Genomic DNA, 6119 nt, shown 5'->3' on the forward strand with positions numbered 1-6119 from the left:
ATAAACGTTTGGTTTTGGTGACAAGGACTGGTGCTAATTTAAAGAGTCAAGTTGGTCAAAGTAGAAAAATGTTTTAATATATATAAATTTTATAGCATTTTGTGAACATAAACAAAAGGTGGCCATTTTTGGCAACAAACAAGCTGAGAGGGAGTTTTATCTATTTTGCTGTCCTTGCACAAAAATAACAATGCATAATAATCAATGTGATGTTAATCAATTACATGTCCCAGACTCTACTATTAATAACACAAGAATTTCCAGTAGCACTGCTAATATATGAAATAGTGAGTTTTGAGGTTGTCTTCCAACAAGTGGATTGTACCCAAAAAAATGTGTTTTAAGGGTTAAAAATGTAAAAAGTTGATTTATTGAAAAAACGTCTCTGTGTGTTAGCCCTGCGACAGACTGGCGACCTGTCCAGGGTGTACCCCGCTTCTCGCCCTATGATAGCTGAGATAGGCTCCAGCACCCCCGTTATGCAGAAACTGACACTTTTTGCCACAAAAAAGCTGAAGGGATAGTGATTGTTTTTTTAAACGGGATTGAAAACACTTTATTTCTCAGCAGCATCAATAGTAACAAAAACACAATTTAGTTTTTGCTGTCAAAGTCGATTGTTCTTATCTATTTTAAGTAGATCCTATATTTTTAAAACCTTTTATTCCAAAATATTGCAATACGGGATACATTTTTTTAAACAAGAACTTTATTGAACAAACAATGGGTATAAAACATACAAACAGATGAAGTATACAAGAGAATAGAACATGAATACAAATAAACAGGAGTAAAAAAAAAAATTATATAAATACACATAAAAACAATTCCACATCCTTAAGAAAATAACAGAAATATAGTGTTTTAATAGTAAACTTACATTTATGGATAAAAAATTTAGCTAAAAGTATTAAGAAAATACGGGACATATCACAAAAACAAAATTTCTCGTGCAACGTAACTGAAGTCATCTGTTTCCGGCTACTGTGGAGGTCACGTGTTTCCGGTTACTGTGGAGGTCGCAATATGGCGCTCCCCAGTGTCTGCAGCCAGGTGCTCTTGGGAGAGTGTCTTTTGTTGCTACTTAACTCCAGCTGTAGCCTATGTACAAAATAAATTATATGCACATGATCTTAGACCAGCTGATGAAACCAGAGACATTATAGAAGAGAAACAACTCCTCAACAGCAAATATGTACATGGAAAAAAAACACATCATTTTAGGACAAAGACATTTTTAACATGCAGACACTGCATGTAATTATATATATTGTGGCGAACCACCAGGTGGCTCCACTCACACCCAGGGTTAAGGGAAGTGTTGGGGTGGAGGTTTGGCGCTTTTTGTATGTGGAGTTGTTGTGAAGCCGTTAATAAAGAAGTTGGAGTGAGACATATTGAGACCTCTCCTGTCGTCTTTACATACCCCCACATTGGTGACCCCTGTGGCGAACTTCTCTCTCTCACGTGCCTGGGTGATGGTACCGCTCTCAAGCTGATGGAGAGCACGCTGTCCTTAATGGGCATGGATGACAGAGGATTCCTCTTCATCCACCTCTTCCTCCGACAGCTGCCAGCTCCGGTGCGCGCTGGCCTTGCCAACTCCCCGTTATTGGCCACGAAGGATTACCGTTCCCTCCCGGAAGAGGCGGATCGCATCCTCCTGGCTACCAGGAGCTTCGGTGTCCAGGCAATTGTTCCGGACTCACTAGTGGCTTCTCTTGCCACACCACCGATACTCCAGAGGCCCTCCGACTCATCGATGGTGGCTGGGATCGCTGCACGGCGGCACAGCGGAAAAGGGCTGTGTTTTTATCATCAGCGTTTTGGAGCAAAGGCACGGTGCTGTCTGCCGCCTTGCAGTTTTAAGACCCAGGGAAACGGGCGCTCTGTAGCGGCCGCAACCACTAGCAATGAGTGTTTGCTTTCTGAGTTTCCCTCACTGACTGTCCCCACTTTCTCGAGCACTATATAACTACAGTAGGGCCCCCGGTGATCACGCATGCGCACGCTGACTCGACCCTGCCAAACTGGCTGTCGCTCGGGAGGAGTTTGCCACCATGGAGCGCCTGGGCATCGTGCAGCGTTCGAATAGTGCCTGGGCTTCCCCGTTACACATGGTGCCCAAATCTGATGGTCGGTGGCAACCTTGTGGGGATTTCCGCCGTTTCAGTAATGTCACAGAGAACGATCGTTATCCCATTCCCCACATCCAAGATTTTTCCGCCCATCTTGCGGGGACCTCGACTTTTTTTCGAAGATTGATTTGGTATGGGGATATCACCAGGTTCCCATGCATGCTGCGGATATCCCTAAAACTGCCGTCATTACACCTTTCAGCCTTTTCGAGTTTCTGTGCATGCCTTTCGGCCTGAAAGGTGCTGCCCAAACCTTCCAGCGGTTAATGGACTCGGTCTTGCGCGGGCTGCCCTTTGTTTTTGTATATCTCGATGATATACTAGTGGCCAGCAGCTCGGAGGAGCAGCACATGTCCCATTTGCGTCAGGTTTTTCAGCGTTTGGCGGAGCATGGACTGATCATTAATCCGTCTAAATGCCAGTTTGGGTTGCCGATTCTTGACTTCCTGGGGTACCGTATTTCCGCCGAGGGCGCGGTTCCGTTGCCTGACAAAGTCCGAGCTGTTTCAGACTTAACGTACCCACATCTGTTAAGGCACTGCAGGAATTTTTGGGGATGGTGAATCTTTACAACCATTTTCTCCTCAGAGCAGCGCATCTGCTGCAGCCCCTTTACTGGGCGTTGAAAGGTAAGAAGGCTAATGACTCTGTTGACTGGTTTCCGGAACGCATCCAAGCGTTTTCTGATGCTAAGTCAGCGTTAGCTAATGCTGCCCTGCTGACCCACCCATCCCCGTCGGCGCAGATTACGTTGACCACTGATGCGTCGGACATAGCGGTGGGTGCTGTGCTGGAAAAGCAAATCTCAGGTGTCTGGCAACTGTTCACCTTTTTCAGCTGTACGCTACGAGACAGCAAGTGCAATTACAGCGTTTTTGACAGGGAGCTACTAGCTCTCCACCTGGCGACCCGTCATTTCTGTTTTTTCCTCTAGGGTCCTCACTTTACCGCGTACGTGGACCACAAACCCTTGACACTTGCAATGTCCAAAGTTTCTGACCCATGGAGTGCCAGCAGCGCCAGTTGGCAGCCATTTCTGAGTTTACCACAAACATTCAGCATGTGGCTGGTTAAGTCCGATCATGTGGCTGACTGTTTGTCCCGTGCGCTGGTTGTCGGCTCGGTACATGCTTTATCTCATCCGGGGGTCCGGGCCTCTGTTAAACTGGTCAGCTCTAAGTTTGTTTGGCCAGGCCTTGGCAAATCGGTGAGGGAGTGGACAGCGGCGTGGGAATGGACAGCGGCGTGCATTCCATGACAGCGTGCGAAGGTTCATAACACACCAAGGGACCACTGGAGCAGTTCCTCATCCCCGGCAAACGTTTCGATCATGTGCATGTTGATCTGGTGGGTCCCCTGCCGCAGTCACAAGGTTTTATGCACCTTTTGACTATTGTCGACCGCACCACCTGGTGGCTGGAGGCAGTCCCCCTGGCGTCCACTACCGTGGCAGTGGTGGCCAAGGCATTTTTGTCAACTTGGGTTTTGCGTTTCGGCCCCCCCGCGGACATTACCTCAGACAGAGGCCCCTAGTTCGTGTCAGAGCTTTGGTCAGCTATGGCTGACGGACTGGGGGTCAAGGTCCACCGCACAACCGCGTACAACCTGCAAGCTAATGGGATGCGTGAACGGTTCAACAGGTCGCTTAAGGCTGCTTTTCGCGCTTCCTTAAAGGATGGCAATTGGGTTGACCGCCTCCCGTGGGTTTTGCTTGGGATGCGCTCTGCGGTTAAGGAGGATCTTGGTGCGTCCCCAGCTGAACTGGTTTTTGGTCAGCCCCTTCGCGTGCCTGGGGAATTCTTGCCCGAGAACCTGCCCCTCCTCCCCCCGCTTCAATCCATCTGTGCTATCCCTTAACCCGCTTTTGTGCTCGCTTCGTATTCCTGGTCTGTTGCACCATTGCCTGCCTGACGCTTTTGTTCCAAAGACTTTAGAGGCTGCTAAGTTTGTTTTTGTCAGGCACGATGCCCATAGGACGCCACTGGATCTGCTGTACGACGGCCCGTTTAGGGTTATCAAACCGGGCCAGAAACATTTTGTTTTGGACTTTGAGGGTTGTACGGAAACTGTGTGTGTTGACAGACTTAAACCTGCACATATTCTTGCGGACAGTCATGTAGTGCCGGCTCAGCCCCCCCGCCGTGGCCGCCCTCCTTCCACGGGGTTAACTGACTCTGGTTTTCCCCCCAGGAGCACAAATGAATGGCACAACAATGGGCCTCAGGATCTCGTCACGGTACCTCTGTGCATTCAAAATGCCATCAATAACATGCACCTGTGTTCGTTGTCCATAACATACGCCTGCCCATACCAGAACCCCACCGCCACCATGGGCCACTCAATCCACAACGTTGGCATCAGCAAACCGCTCACCCACACGACGCCACACACACTGTCTGCCATCTGCCCTAAACAGTGAAAACTGGGACTGTGAACAGAACACCTCTCCAATGCGCCAAACGCCATTGAATGTGAGCGTTTGCCCACTCAAGTCGGTTACAACGACGAACTGCAGTCAGGTCCAGACCCCGATGAGGGCAACGAGCATGCAGATGAGCTTCCCTGAGACGGTTTCTGACAGTTTGTGCAGAAATTCTTTGGTTATGCCAACCGATTGTTGCTGCAGCTGTCCGGGTGGCTGGTCTCAGGCAATCCTGGAGGTGAACATGCTGGATGTGAAGGTCCTGGGCTGGTGTGGTTTCATGTGGTCTGCGGTTGTGAGGCCGGTTGGATGTACTGCCAAATCCTCTGAAACACCTTTGGAGACGGCTTATGGTAGAGAAATGAACATTCATTTCACGGGCAACAGCTCTGGTAGACATTCCTGCAGTCAGCATGCCAATTGCACGCTCCCTCAAAGGTTGTGACATCTGTGGCATTGTGCTGTTTGATCAAACTGCACATTTCAGAGTGGCCTTTTATTGTGGGCAGTCTAAGGCACACCTGTGCAATATTCATGCTGTCTAATCAGCCCCTTGATATGCCACACCTGTGAGGTGGGATGGATTATCTCGGCAAAGGAGAAATGCTCACTAACACAGATGTAGACAGATTTGAGAACAATATTTGAGAGTCATGGGTCTTTTGTGTATGTAGAAAATTTTTCAGATGTTTGAGTTCAGCTCATGAAAAATGGGAGCAGAAACAAAAGTGTTGCGTTTATATTTTTGTTCAGTGTAGTTAGGTTGCTTAATATTTCCACTAAGTACGCTTTAAAATACCAGAATAGGGAGAATGGTGTAGGTTTAAGTTGATTAGATTGATCAGTATTGCTGAACTATGAAATATTTTGGGTGCAGTGTATTTTTTGCATACAGGTATAACTGAATCGCTTTAGTTTTGTTTTGTTTTTTTATAAACTTGAGTACAAACTTATACAAAATGCAGCAAGATATTTAAAAAAAATGTTTTATTGATTATAAAATATGCTATATCGGATTTATATCGGCATCGGCAGATATCCAAATTTATGATATCGGTATCAGTATCGGACATAAAAAAAGTAATATCGTGCCATCTCTATTCATTATAATAATAACATAGAAATGTAAATCACATAGACTTATTTTAGATCAGGGATACAGTGTGGGGATGACAAATTAACCTGACAAGCTTTTTGCAGCAGCAGCTCTCTACAGTTAAACCTTTTATCACCTTTTGTGACTCAGAGTTTTATATGAGTTTGTGAGCACTCGCCTTGATTATTGTAATGCACTTTATGTCGGTATTAATCAGGTCTCAACATCACACTTACGAATGGTCCAGAATGCTGCTCTTCGTCTGCTGACAGGGACAAGCAAACATGAGCACATTACCCCTGTTTGTGCTTCTTCACACTGGTTGTCTGTCCATTTTAAAATTTTATTGTTTGCTTTAAAGTTTTAAGTGGCCTGGCTCCCACTGACTTGGCATACTTTGTACAAATACACACCCCACAAAGGTCTCTCAGATGAGCTGAACAGTCACTCCTTGCTGTCCCCA

This window comes from Pelmatolapia mariae, linkage group LG1 (assembly GCF_036321145.2).
Source record: "Pelmatolapia mariae isolate MD_Pm_ZW linkage group LG1, Pm_UMD_F_2, whole genome shotgun sequence".
Lineage (NCBI taxonomy): Eukaryota > Metazoa > Chordata > Actinopteri > Cichliformes > Cichlidae > Pelmatolapia > Pelmatolapia mariae.